The sequence below is a fragment of the Hyla sarda genome, chromosome 7, assembly GCF_029499605.1.
Source record: "Hyla sarda isolate aHylSar1 chromosome 7, aHylSar1.hap1, whole genome shotgun sequence".
NCBI lineage: Eukaryota > Metazoa > Chordata > Amphibia > Anura > Hylidae > Hyla > Hyla sarda.
The window spans coordinates 138,368,253-138,383,076 of NC_079195.1; positions in this window are offsets into that span (position 1 = coordinate 138,368,253).

Genomic DNA, 14,824 nt, shown 5'->3' on the forward strand with positions numbered 1-14,824 from the left:
CATGAGTCAGAAATGCTTGCTGACAGGACTGATCGGGAAAATACAATAGAAAGAAGCATATTTTTCATTAACATGCTATTGGAAAGTTATTCAACATTCATTAATCTAAAATATATCAAAAGTTTATTTGATGAGAGGTACCCTTTAATCTCTTAAGGACGCAGGGCGTATGGATACGCCCTGCATTCCGAGTCCTTAAGGACGCAGGGCGTATCCATACGCCCGTGGGAATTCCGGTCCCCACCGCTAGCCGGTTAGGGACCGGAGCCGGATGCCTGCTGAAATCGTTCAGCAGGCATCCTGGCATATCGCCCAGGGGGGTCATTATGCCCCCCCATGTCGGCGATCGCCGCAGATCGCTGGACAATTCAGTCCAGCGATCTGCGGCGATTCCGGGTCAATCGGGTCTCCAGTGACCCGGAATTACTGGCTGTTCGGGGCCGTCTCTGACGGCCCCGAACAGCCAGAGCCTGCAGGGGTGAGGTGGCACTGGTGCCACCTCACGATCGCCCTGATTCGTCGGCCGGATTACCGGCCGACCAATCAGGGCGCCTGCTGCGGGTGTCACTCCCGCACCCGCTCCGCCCCTCTTCCGGAGGGCGTGAGCGGGTGCGGGAAGACGACCCCGGGTGCTGGGGACCCCGATCCCCGGCGTCCATGTTGGGATCGGGGCCCCAGGAGCGACGGCGGTGGCGAGGGACTTTCCTGCGATGAAGCAGCAGCAGGAGGTAAGTTACAGCCTCCTGCTGTTGCTTAGCAACAGCTCCCAGCATGCAAAAGGGCATGCTGGGAGCTGTAGTTATGCAACAGCAGGAGGCAGACCACCACAACTCCCAGCATTCCCTTATGGGCATGCTGGGACTTATGGTTTTGCAACAGCTGGAGGCACATTTTTTCTATGGAAAAGTGTACCTTCAGCTGTTGTATAACTACAACTCCCAGCTTGCACAAACAGCTAAAGTGCATGCTGGGAGTTGTAGTGGTGCATCTGCTGGTTGCATAACTACAACTCCCAGCATGCCCGTTGGCTGTCAGTGACTGCTGAGAGTTGTAGTTTTGCAACAGCTGAAGGCACACTGGTTGTGAAACTTAGAGTTTTTTTTTTTTACCTAACTCAGTGTTTCACGACCGGTGTGCCTCCAGCTGTTGCAAACTACAACTCCCAGCAGTCACCTTACACCATGCACCGTACATGCTGGGAGTTGTAGTTTTGCAACAGCTGGAGGCACACTGGTTTTGAAACACTGAGTAAGGTCACAAACTCCGTGATACATAACCAGTGTGCCTACAGCTGTTGCAAAACTAAAACTCTCAGCATGTACAGTCTCTCAGCGCATGCTGGGAGTTGTAGTTTTGCAACAGCTGGATGTCCCCCCCAATGTGAATGTACAGGGTACACTCACATGGGCGGAGGCTTACAGCAAGTATCGGGCTGCAAGTTTGAGCTGCAGAAAATTTTCTGCAACAGCTCAAACTGCCAGCGAGAAACTACTGTGAACCCCTGCCCGTGCGACTGTACCCTAAAAACACTACACTACACTAACACAAAAAATAAAATAAAAAGTAAAAAACACTACACATACACATACCCCTATACAACCCCCCTCCCCAATAAAAATGAAAAATGTCTGATACGCCACGGTTTCCAAAACGGAGCCTCCAGCTGTTGCAAAACAACAACTCCCAGTATTGTCGGACAGCCGTTGACTGTCCAGGCATGCTGGGAGTTTTTCAACAGCTGGAGGCACCCTGTTTGGGAATCACTGGCGTAGAATACCCCTATGTCCACCCCTATGCAATCCCTAATTTAGGCCTCAAATGCGCATGGCGCTCTCACTTTGGAGCCCTGTCGTATTTCAAGGCAACAGTTAAGGGTCACATATGGGGTATTGCCGTACTCGGGAGAAACTGGGCTTCAAATTCTGGGGGGTATTTTCTGCTTTACCCTTTTTAAAAATGTAAAGTTTTTGGGAAAAGAAGCATTTTAGGTAAATTTTTTTTTTTTTTTTTTTTTTTTTTTACATATGCAATAGTCGTGAAACGCCTGTGGGGTATTAAGGTTCACTTAACCCCTTGTTACATTCCCCGAGGGCTCTAGTTTCCAAAATGGTATGCCATGTGTTTTTTTTTTGCGGTTCTGGCACCATAGGGGCTTCCTAAATGCGGCATGCCCCCAGAGCAAAATTTGCTTTCAAAAAGCCAAATGTGACTCCTTCTCTTCTGAGACCTGTAGTGCGCCAACAGAGCACTTTTCACCCCCATATGGGGTGTTTTCTGAATCGGGAGAAATTGGGCTTCAAATTTTGGGGGGTATTTTCTGCTTTAACCCTTTGTATAAATGTAAATTTTTTGGGAAACCAAGCATTTTAGGTAAATTTTTTTATTTTTTTTTACATATGCAAAAGTCGTGAAATCCCTGTAGGGTATTAAGGTTCACTTTACCCCTTATTACGTTCCCCGAGGGGTCTAGTTTCCAAAATGGTATGCCATGTGTTTTTTTTTTTTTGCTGTCCTGGCACCATAGGGGCTTCCTAAATGCGGCATGCCCCCAGAGCAAAATTTCCTTCAAAAAAGCCAAATGTGACTCCTTCTCCTCTGAGACCTGTAGTGCGCCAGCAGAGCACTTTTCACCCCCATATGGGGTGTTTTCTGAATCGGGAGAAATTGGGCTTCAAATTTTGGGGGGTATTTTCTGCTATTACCCTTTTTAAAAATGTAAAACTTTAGGGAAACCAAGCATTTTAGGTAAAAAATTATTTTTTTTTTTTTACATATGCAAAAGTCGTGAATCACCTGTGGGGTATTAAGGTTCACATTACCCCTTGTTACGTTCCCCGAGGGGTCTAGTTTCCAAAATGGTATGCCATGTGTTTTTTTTTTGCTGTTCTGGCACCATAGGGGCTTCCTAAAGATGACATGCCCCCCCAAAACCATTTGACGCTCCTTCCCTTCTGAGCCCTCTACTGCGCCCGCCGAACAATTAACATAGACATATGAGGTATGTGCTTACTCGAGAGAAATTGGGTTTCAAATACAAGTAAAAATTTTCTCCTTTTTACCCCTTGCAAAAATTCAAAAATTGGGTCTACAAGAACATGCGAGTGTAAAAAATGAAGATTGTGAATTTTCTCCTTCACTTTGCTGCTATTCCTGTGAAACCCGTAAAGGGTTAAAACGCTTACTGAATGTCATTTTGAATACTTTCGGGGGTGCAGTTTTTATAATGGGGTAATTTATGGGGTATTTCTAATATGAAGACCCTTCAAATCCACTTCAAACCTGAACTGGTCCCTGAAAAAAAGCGAGTTTCAAAATTTTGTGAAAAATTGGAAAATTGCTGCGGAACTTTGAAGCCCTCTGGTGTCTTCCAAAAGTAAAAACTCATCAATTTTATGATGCTAATATAAAGTAGACATATTGCATATGTGAATAAAAAAATTTTTTGGGGGAATATCCATTTTCCTTACAAGCAGAGAGCTTCAAAGTTAGAAAAATGCTAAATTTTTAAATTTTTCATCAAATTTTGGGATTTTTCACCAAGAAAGGATGCAAGTTACCAAAAAATTTTTACCACTAAGTTAAAGTAGAATATGTCACGAAAAAACTATCTCGGAATCAGAATGATAATAAAAGCATTCCAGAGTTATTAATGTTTAAAGTGACAGTGGTCAGATTTGCAAAAAATGGCCGAGTCCTTAAGGTGAAAAAGGGCTCAGTCCTTAAGGGGTTAAAAGTAGGGTGTAGTTTTTTTGTGGGTTTTAATTCCCTACAAGTATTTTTCTACGATATTTACTAAGGTTTCCCTACATTTTGCTTTTTTAACAACTGCTCTGAGCCGTGCAGTTTTCCAGATCCACCACATTTTCTGTGGAAACCTAAGTAAATATGTTGGAATTTTTTTTAAATGGTCTTTTCAATGACCACATCCCCTATTCCAGGCAACCACTCCCCTTTTTGGGGTTTTCTAATAACAGAGAGAGTTGGTCATGTTGTTACATTTTCTGGCACAGACAGAATTTTTGGCGCAATGTGCAAATTATGGTGCACAACCCGATATAACAGGTCGGGTTTACAATAGTAAATCAGGGCCAATATCTCAGTTCTATCAAGAATGTGGAATTGGATAACTCAATACTTTGTTATTCTATCTGTCCTACTTATCAGATTTATTCTACATGTGAAATGTCTGCCATTGGATCCATACTATACACTGTACAATCTGTGTACTTGATGGATTACTTGTAGTATATTAGTAGTTAAACACCAAAATTTAAAATTCTCTTTCATAATCACAAAAATAAAAGTTTAACATAAACTTACACTGTATACACTGTCACAGATACTTCAAACATCATTTAAAACCTTATTGGAAACTTTCAGACTCAAGTTTGTTGGATAACCAATATGTTGGAAAAATGAACATGTAAACCTTTATGTTGGGTATTATGCATATCCAAACTCTATCTTTAGATTTCTGAGCGTGGTGGTTTTCCATTGTCCCACCAAGCCAAATATGATTATAGCACATCAATTAGGGAACGTCTTTGAACGCATTTAAAACTATTTAAAGGGGTTATCCAGGAAAAAAAAATTTTTTATATATCAACTGGCTCCAGAAAGTTAAACAGATTTGTAAATTACTTCTATTAAAAAATCTTAATCCTTTCAGTATTTATGAGCTGCTGAAGTTGAGCTGTTTTTTTCTGTCTAAGTGCTCTCTGATGACACGTGTCCCGGGAACTGCCCAGTTTAGAAGCCAATCCCCATAGCAAACCTCTTCTACTCTGCTCTCTGCTGACATCTTTGCTTGTCTCGGGAACTGCACACTGTTGCCAGACAGAAAACAACAACTCAACTTCAGCAGTTGATAATTATTGAAAGGATTAAGATTTTTTAATAGAAGTAATTTACAAATCTGTTTAACTTTCTGGAGCCAGTTGATATATAAAAAAAAGTTTTTTCATGGAATACCCCTTTAATTTATGCAGCAAATAACAAACACAAAAATAAACTGGTTCTGAAATATACTTGGTACATTATACAAATACTAAAGATAAATTAGCAGAACAATGACATAACAGCTACATTGCAGACCAGTGCCCTAAGTCAGGTGAATAAATAATTTAATTAAATATTCCTAATACACAATTGTTGAGGGTTGTCTACTTCCTTCTTTCTGAATGACTAAGGCTGTCTGTGGTATTTAATTAGCAGCACCACATCATGGCACATGTGCATTTTTATCTCAATTTTCCAAAATATTTTCCTATTTTCTTTTGTAAAAATGAAAACATAATCCTTAGAGTTTAGATGTTATGCACTTTTGTAAGAATAAGCCAAGTCCTGAATAATGGCACACAATGTCACTCACCATCCTGGAGTTGGCAACGTTGGAGTCTTATCTGCTGCTGGGAAGGTCCTCCTGCAGGCCAACTGTATGGGCAGGAGGGAGAAGTGCTGTAGTTGGGGCAATAGTTCAATTAAGCTGCTGGGAGGTAGCAGGCTGCTGTGGCCTCTGTGTCCTTGTGGAGTGCGAGCACACACTCAGGATTGGTTGTAAAAAAAAAACAGCTGATTTCGGATCAAAATAAAAATTGGATAAAAGTCTGGGATGAAGATGATAATCCAATGGCTGGGTTCATGTCTAGTTTGACTAAACGTTTTTCAGTTCCCTTTTTCTGTAGCATGAGAGTAGTAGTAGAAGCACCTCCATGCAACTGGAAGGCACGAATAGTGTAGAAGGCAGAAATTTTGTCCTATAGAGCAACAAACGGCAAAGTGTATAGTAGAGAAAATTCATATATAATAAATAATAAGGGAAAATTGATGCCAATGATTAGTGCATAGTAAAAGTGGATAAGGGGTACACTGCACAGAATTATTACAGGTCATGTGATAATATCTTATATGGTTGGAGATTTTTTATTTTTAATATAGACATCAGGACTTGCATCTTTGTTTTTATATATAAATGAGTACTGTTACTTAGGATCACCAGATGGTCATAGACAACCTAAAGCAGACCTGTCAGAAAAAACAAAGCTGTAAATAAGCCAGGGCTAGTCATCATTATTCCAGACAATTTTTTAAAAGTGTACCTGTCATTTCAAAATATTTCTAGTAAACCTGAATGCTTTTGTTCTAGTAACCTTCAGAGTGGTAACAATGTGATTTTACAGCTCCCCCTGTTACTATTGAACCCCTAAGAGTCCTAATTTCTCATTCTCTTCATTATAGGGGATGGAACCAGAGCTGTTCTGCTTACCAGTTGTACACATATATAGCACTGTGCTGGGCAGATGTTTTACACAGTACAATATTAAATGACATGTTAAGTGAGAAGGCATAACTGATAAACTAGATTTGCAAGGAAAGGGTTACATGAAGCACTGAGCAGCTACTGTTGCTGCTGCTGACAAACCAAATGGAGTGAAGAGGAGATTACACTGCAGAACCGTGGATATACAGCAGTATGTAAACTGGTCTTTACACTAGTGAAAGCTGTCCTGAGCTTTTTGGGCAATGTGAGATGAAAGGGAAGTCTTGATTTACCTATTAGGACAGTGTGGGTCTTCTTCAGCAGGCAGACTGACACAGCTTGCAGGCACACAGCCCAGGTTTTCTCAGGCCCTCTCTCTATCCTGCACATAGCACATAGTTAAACCCCACCTGCACTTTTTGTGTTTTGTCCGGATCTAGCTGTGACTAGAGACAGATTGCCCTGACAACAGACAGTGGACAGAAAATCACAGAGAAGGGAGACACCTAGTGGCTTAGGCAGTGGTTCTTAACCTGCGTTCGATTGAACCCCAGGGGTTCGGTGAGTCAGTCCCAGGGGTTCGGTGGGGGAGGCCGCAGCAAGACAGGCAAACCAAGCAATTGCTTGGGGCCCCGAGCTGACCCGGGGCCAGAGCAGAGCTGGTGTTTGCCCTTCCTGTAGCGAGGGGGCAATTCCCCCCATCACTATTAACTCCCTGCTGCCCCACGTTAAGTTTAAAAACGCAGGGCCGCCAGGCCCATGGAAACTAAGACGCCGAGGACCGGAGGATGGAGAAGGAGGAAGATGCGCGCTGGCCAGCTTGGTAAGTGACCAGCGACACTTCATCTTCGGTGCTCCGACCACCGGTCCTGAGACATACTGCTATAGCCGGAGCGGTGGTCGGAGCACTGAAGTGGGCAGTACACAGGCATACAGCCTCCAGACATACACTGCATATGGCTGGAGGTCTTCAACCTGTGGACCTAGAGGTGTTGCAAAACTACAACTCCCAGCATGCCCGGACAGCCGTTGGCTATCCGGGCATGCTGGGAGTTGGGGTTTTGCAACATCTGGAGGTCCGCAGGTTGAAGATCACTGACCTACATAATGTGGGGGAACATTGCTTGCCTAATGTGGGGGAACACTGCCTGCCTAATGTGGGGGAACACTGCCTGCCTAATGTGGGGGAACATTGCCATTGTTGCGAAAATGACATGAGAGTGGCACTTGCTAAGGTAAAGCCGTGCATTTCTGAACTGGCTTCTGAAAGACAACAGCAGAAGTCACACTGATTTGCAATAAATAATCATATTGTTTTTGTTTTTGTGTGAAAATCAGGTTTTCATGGTTTTGTTCTTTATTCTTAATGGTTTTGTTCATTTTGTGCACCTATGTATAAATATATACTTAAATATATACCTCCTATGTTTTGAATTTGAAAAAAATCATATTTTATTTTTCCAATTAAGAAGGATTCGGTGAATGCGCATATGAAACTGGTGGGGTTCAGTACCTACAACAAGGTTAAGAACCACTGGGCTAAGGCTTTAGAACTGTTTTCCTGGTGATAAGAAGCAAGTTTCAGTAAATTAAGTGATTCATAAGTATGTTCAAATTGGCGATCAGATGGAGAAAAGTTGTTTTAAATGGCACTGCACATTTAAGTTATTTAAAGGAGTACTCCGCCCCTAGACATCATATCCCCTATCCAAAGGATAAGGGATAGGATACCTGATCACAGGGGTCTAGCCTCAGGGACCCCCACGATCACCGTGAAGCACCCAGCATTCTGAACATTATGTTCAGAATGCTGGATGTGAATTGCCGTGGTTGTGACATCACACCATGCCCCCTCGTGATGTCACACCACGCCCCCTCTATTCATATCTATGGGAGGGGTGTGACAGCCTTCACGTCCTATCCCATTGGAAAGTAGCAGGCGTGGTGTGACATCGCGACCATGGCCGCATGGACCAAACGTTCTGAACATAATGTTCAGAATGCCGGGTGCTGCACGGAGATTGCAGGGGTACCAGAGGCCGGACCTCCGCGATCAGGCATCTTATCCCCTATCTTTTAGATAGCATTTTGACAAGGCAGACATGTGTAAGCATGTCACTTATAATGACTTTCATAAACAATAGTGAGAGCTCATGATTTCACCAATTTTAAGGCCATAGAATTGTGCAAAATCCATGCTATGGTCATGTAAGAACTTCTGTTATGTGGTGCCTCTAAAATGCACCATATTCAGCAGTAAAATCCATCTTATTGCCATATAATAGGCCCACTCTATCGTATTTGAAGCCAGTCAACTAATTTCTCCAAATGTTTATGTGGTTAATATGTATTAGTTTGCATTAAAGTCCTTTAAACCCCTTTATCTTGTGGATTACTGTGGAAGGACAATATGTCATTATTCGGTCTCCACATGGTCACAAATATTTTGCTACATTTTTGCCTGGAAGGTAGACAGGTGTCACATTTAGTTTTTTTCAGCCTAAAACTATTCATGGCCTATCTATAGGTCATCAAAAGTTGATCCACAGATGGCAGCACTCTCACTGATCAGCTGATTGACATGAACATGGCGCCCAAAATTAAGAGTGTACAGGAGCCAGAAGCTTTGTTCTGTACACTGTTTGTTGTAGTGGCGCTAGGTAACTGTAGAAAAGCTCCCATTCACTTCAAGCCCATTTAAGTTTGGTCTGACAGGATGCATCAACTTGGTATCCTCCTATTACTCTCTAGGTTTCCTGGCAGTATTGTGGACCTAAATTGAACAACATACAACTACACATCTACCGTGGAGAACATTTGATAGCCTTTACATGTACATATTGTTTTTACAAAGTGTAATAACTGACTGGCTTTACTATGAAAGAACTAGCAAAAATGGAAAACCAACAACTTTTGGATTAAGAACTAACCCCTTAAGGACTGAGCCCTTTTTTTTGCAATTCTGACCACTCACTTTATGCATTAATAACCAATTCCGAGAACTTTTTTTCGTGACATATTCTACTTTAACATAGTGGTAAATTTTCGGTGTCATTTGCATCCTTTCTTGGTGAAAAATCCCAACATTTTATGAAAATGTAGAAAATTTTTCTAAATTTAAAACTCTCTGCTTGTAAGGAAAATGGATATTCCAAATAAATTGTAAATTGATTCACAAATACAATATGTCTACTTTATGTTGGCATCAGAAAGTTGACATGTTTTTACTTTTTGATGATATTAGAGGGCTTCAAAGTATAGCAGCAATATTCAAAATTTTCACCAAATTTTCTAAATCTGAATTTTTCAGGGACCAGTTAAGTTTGAAGTGGATTTGAGGGGCCTTTCTGGGAGAAATACCCCATAAATGGCCCCATTATAGAAACTACACCCCTCAAAGTATTCAAAATTACATTCAGAAAGTTTGTTTAGGTGTTTCACAAGAATAGCCGCAAAGTGGAGGAGAAAAATCTAAATCTACATTTTTTTTTTCATTTTTAAAAGTGGTAAATGGAGAAAAAGCCCCACAAAATTTGTAGCCCAAATTTGTACCTCAAATGTTGACATGAAGTGCTCTGCGGGCTCTCAACATGGCTCAAGTGGGAAAGAGCAACTGTGGGATTTTTTAAAAGATATTTTGCTGTCATGATTTTTGGGGGCCATGTTGCATTTAGGGAGCCCCCTTAGTGCAAGAACAGCAAAAAAACAAACAAAAAAACAAACAAAAAAAAAACAAAAAAAAAACATATGGCATACTTTTTTGGAAACGACACCCCTCAAGGAACGTAACAAGGGGTATGGGGAATCTTAACACCTCACAGGTGTTTGACGACTATGCGTTGAAGTTGGACGTGAAAATGGAAAATTTGATTTTTTACACTAAAATGATGGTGTTACCCCAACTTTTTCTTTTTCACAAGGGGTAATATGAGAAAATGGACCCCAAAATTTGAAGCCCAATTTCTCCCAATTAAGAAAACACCCCAAATGTGGACGCTTAGTGCCCTGCTGGGGCACTACAGGTCTCAGAACAGAAGGAGCGCCATTGGACTTTTGGAGACAGAATTTTGATTAAATTGAAGACGGGTGCCATGTGCATTTACAAACCTCCCATAGTGCCAGAACAGCAGAAACTCCTCACATATGACCCCATTTTGGAAAGTACACCCCTCACAGAATTTAATAAGGGGTGCAGCGAGTATTTTCACCCCACTGGTGTTTGACAGATCTCTGGAACAGTGTGCTGTGCAAATGAAAAATTACATTTTTCATTTTCACAGACCACTGTTCAAATATTCTGTCAGACACCAGTGGGGTGTAAATGCTCACTGCACCCCTTATTACATTACACGAGGGGTGTAGTTTCTAAAATGGGGTCACATGTGGGCACTGTTCTGGCGCAAAGGGGGGCTTTGTAAACACACATAGCCTTCAATTCCAGACACATTCTCTCTCCAAAAGCCCAATGGCGAGTATTGTAGTATGCCCGCAGAGCACTTTACATCCACATATGGGGCATTTCCATACTCAGGAGAACAAATGGGGTTACAAATTTTGGGGGGCTTTTTTTCTATTACTCTTTGTGAAAATAAAAAATTTGGGATAATACTAGCATTTCAGTGAAAAAAATTATTTTCATTTTCATGCCCAACTTTAACGAAAATTCTTCAAACACCTGTGGTGTGTTAAGGTTCACTATACCCCTTGTTACGATCTGTGAGGGGTGTTGTTTCCAAAATGGGGTCACATGATGGTCTTTCATTTTTTGCATTTATGTCAGAACCGCTATAACAATCAGCCACCCCTGTGCAAATCACCTCAAATGTACATGGCGCTTTCACTCCAGAGTCTTGTTGTGCGCCCGCAGAGCATTTTACATAAGCATATGGGGTATTTCTGTAAATTGTGTTACACATTTTGGGGGTCTTTTTTTTTCCTTTTACTTCTTGTAAAAATAAAAAGTATGGGGCAACACCAGCATGTTAGTGTAAAAAATTTCATTATTTTACAATAACATGCTGGTGTAGACCCCAACTTTACCTTTTTATAAGGGGTAAAAGGAGAAAAAGCCCCCCAAAATTTGTTAGGCAATTTCTCCTGAGTACGGAGATACCTCATATGTGCCACTAAACTGTAGACTTGAAATACAACAGGGCTCCGAAGTGAGAGAGCGCCATGCACATTTGAGGCCTTAATTAGGGATTTGCATAGGGACTGATCCTGATGCAAGAATTACACTTGCCTCCGATACCAAAATTACCCTATAGCAGTGTTTCCCAAAAAGGGTGCCTCCAGCTGTTGCAAAACTCCCAGCATGCCTGGATAGTCAATGGCTGTCTGGCAACACTGGGAGTTGTTGTTTTGCAACAGCTGGAGGCTCTGTTTTAGAAACCATGCTGTACCAGACGTTTCTCATTTTTATTGGGGGGGGGGGGGGGGGGTAACTGTGTAGGGGTGTATTTATATGTAGAGTTTTACCCTTTATTTTGTGTAGGTGTAGTGTAGTGTTTTTAGGATAGAATCACACGGGCAGGTTTACAGCGATTTTCCCTCTGGGAGTTTGACCTGCAGCAAAAAATTTGCTGCATCTCAAACTTGCAGTGAGAAATTCACTGTAAACGCGACAGTGTGAATGTACCCTGTATATTCACATGGTGGGGCAGGCAAACATCCTGCTATTGCAAAACTATAACTATCAGCATGTCCTTTGGCTGTCCATGCATGCTGGGGGTTGCAGTTATGCAACAGCTGGAGGCACACTGGTTGCAAAACGCTGAGTTAGGTAACAAACTCAGTGTTAAGCAACCAGTGTGCCTTTGATTGTTGCAAAAACTACAACCCCCAGCATGCACGGACAGCTGAAGGGCATGCTGGGACTTGGAGTTATGCAACAGCTGGAGGCATACTACTACAACTTCCAGCAGTAAAGGTCACTTACCACGGATCTTTACTGCTGCCTTCACCGCTGCTCCGCCGCCGCCTCCTCAATGCCACGCCTCCGATCCCGCTGCTGCCTGCGCCTATCCTGCCACGATCGCCGGTTTCGCCGTCATCCTGAACTGCTACGGTACCCGCCTCCATCTTCCCTCTTGCTCTGCCCGACATCCAGGGGCAGGCAGAGCGGGGATTTCAACTGTAACCCCCCCCCCAACTGCCATTGGTCAGGTAGTCCTAACCGATCAATGGCAGGGGGTAGGAGGAGGTGGCATCACTGCCACCTCGCTCCTATCTTTCAGGATGATCGGGGATATCTCTGACATCTCCGATCATCCCTATTTTCCGGGCTATCGAGTTATCAGAGACCCGATCAGCACGAATTGCCGCAAATCGCCAATCTGAATTGATATGAGGGGACCTCAGGACCCCCCTGAGCGATATGCCAGGATGCCTGCTGAACGATATCAGCAGGCATCCCGGTCTAGTCCCCACCCGGCGAGCGGCAGGGGCCAGAAGAACACAGGGAGTACCTGTACGCCCAGAGTCCTTAAGGACTCTGAAACGGGGGTGTATGGGTTCTCCATGTGTTCTTAACCCCTTAAGGACCCAGCCATTTTACACCTTAGGACCCGGCCATTTTTGAATATCTGATCACTATCACTTTAAACATTAATAACCCTGGGATGCTTTTACTTATCATTCTGATTCCGAGAATGTTTTTTCGTGACATATTCTACTTTAACATAGTGGTAAAATTTTGTGGCAACTTCTATCTTTTTTTGGTGAAAAATCCCAAAATTTTATGAAAAATTTTGCATTTTTCTAACTTTGAAGCTCTCTTCTTGTAAGGAAAATGAATATTCCAAAGAATTTTTTTATTCACATATACAATATGTCTACTTTATGTTTGCATCATAAAATTGACATGTTTTTACTTTTGGAAGACACCAGAGGGCTTCAAAGTTCAGCAGCAATTTTCCAAATTTTCAAACTCACTATTTTTCAGGGACCAGTTCAGGTTTGAAGTGGATCAGAAGGGTCTTCATATTAGAAATACCCCACAAATGACCCCATTATAAAAACGGCACCCCCCAAAGTATTCAAAATGACATTCAGTCATCAGTTTAACCATTTAGGTGTTTCACAGGAATAGCAGCAAAGTGAAGGAGAAAATTCTAAATTTTCATTTTTTACACTCGCATGTTCTTGTAGACCCAATTTTTGCATTTTTTACAAGGGGTAAAAGGATAAAATGTATACTTATATTTGTAGCCCAAATTCTCTTGAGTAAGCACATACCTCATATGTCTATGTAAATTGTTCGGCGGGCGCAGTAGAGGGCTCAGAAGGGAAGGAGCGACATGGGGATTTTGGATAGTACGTTTTTCTGAAATGATTTTTGGGGGGCATGTTGCATCTAGGAAGCCCCTATGGTGGCAGAATAGCAAATAAAACCACATGGCATACCATTTTGGAAACTAGACCCCTTGAGGAACGTAACAAGGAATTAAGCAAGCCTTTGTACTCCACTGGTGTTTCACGACTTTTGCATATGTAAAAAAAAATTTTTTTTCACTGAAATGTGTGTTCCCACCCAAATTTCACAAATTTGCAAGGGTTAATAGCAGAAAATACCCCCCAAAATTTGTAACCCCATCTCTTATGAATACTGAGGTACCCCATAAGTTGACCTGAAGTGCACTACGGGCAAACTACAATGCTCAGAAGAGAAGGAGTCATATTTGGCTTTTTGAGAGCAAATTTTGCTCGGGGGGCATGTCACATTTAGGAAGCCCCTATGGTGCAAGGACAGCAAAAAAAAACAAAAAAAAACACATGGCATACAATTTTGGAAACTAGACGCCTTGAGGAATGTAACAAGGAATAAAGTGACCCTTAATACCCCACAGGGGTTTCACGACTTTTGCATATGTAAAAAAAAAATTAAAAATCACTTAAATGTGTGTTTACCCCCAAATTTCACATTTTTGCAAGGGTTAATAGCAGAAAATACCCCCCAAAATTTGTAACCCCATCTCTTCTGAGTATGGAAGTACCCCAAAAGTGGACGTCAAATGCACTGCAGGAGCGCTACAATGCTCAGAAGAGAAGGAGTCACACATGTCAACTTTGCAGAAATGGGGGGGGGACATGTCACACTATGTTACTTTTGACTTAAATTGACTTAGTTACTTTTGACTTAAAATGTAGAAAACAAAGACAGACGGGGAAAGCAAAAACATATAACTTTAAAAAGGCAAATTTCCCTGGGCTGAGAGCTGCACTACAGGACATAGACTGGGGGAGGTGTTCTCAAATACGGATACAGAAGGTAAATGGGACATCTTTAAATCAACTCTAAATAACTATACAGCTAAATATATACCAAAGGGGAACAAATATAAACGATTAAAACTAAATCCTACATGGCTGAAAAATTAGGTTAAAAGAGCAATAAACAACAAAAAAATAGCCTTCAAAAAAATCAAATCTGATGGGTCAGCTATAACATTTAAACAGTACAAAGAGCTTAATAAAATCTGTAAAAATGTAATAAAAACAGCAAAAATTCTAAATGAGAGACAGGTGGCCAAAGAAAGCAAAACTAATCCTAAATATTTTTTTAGA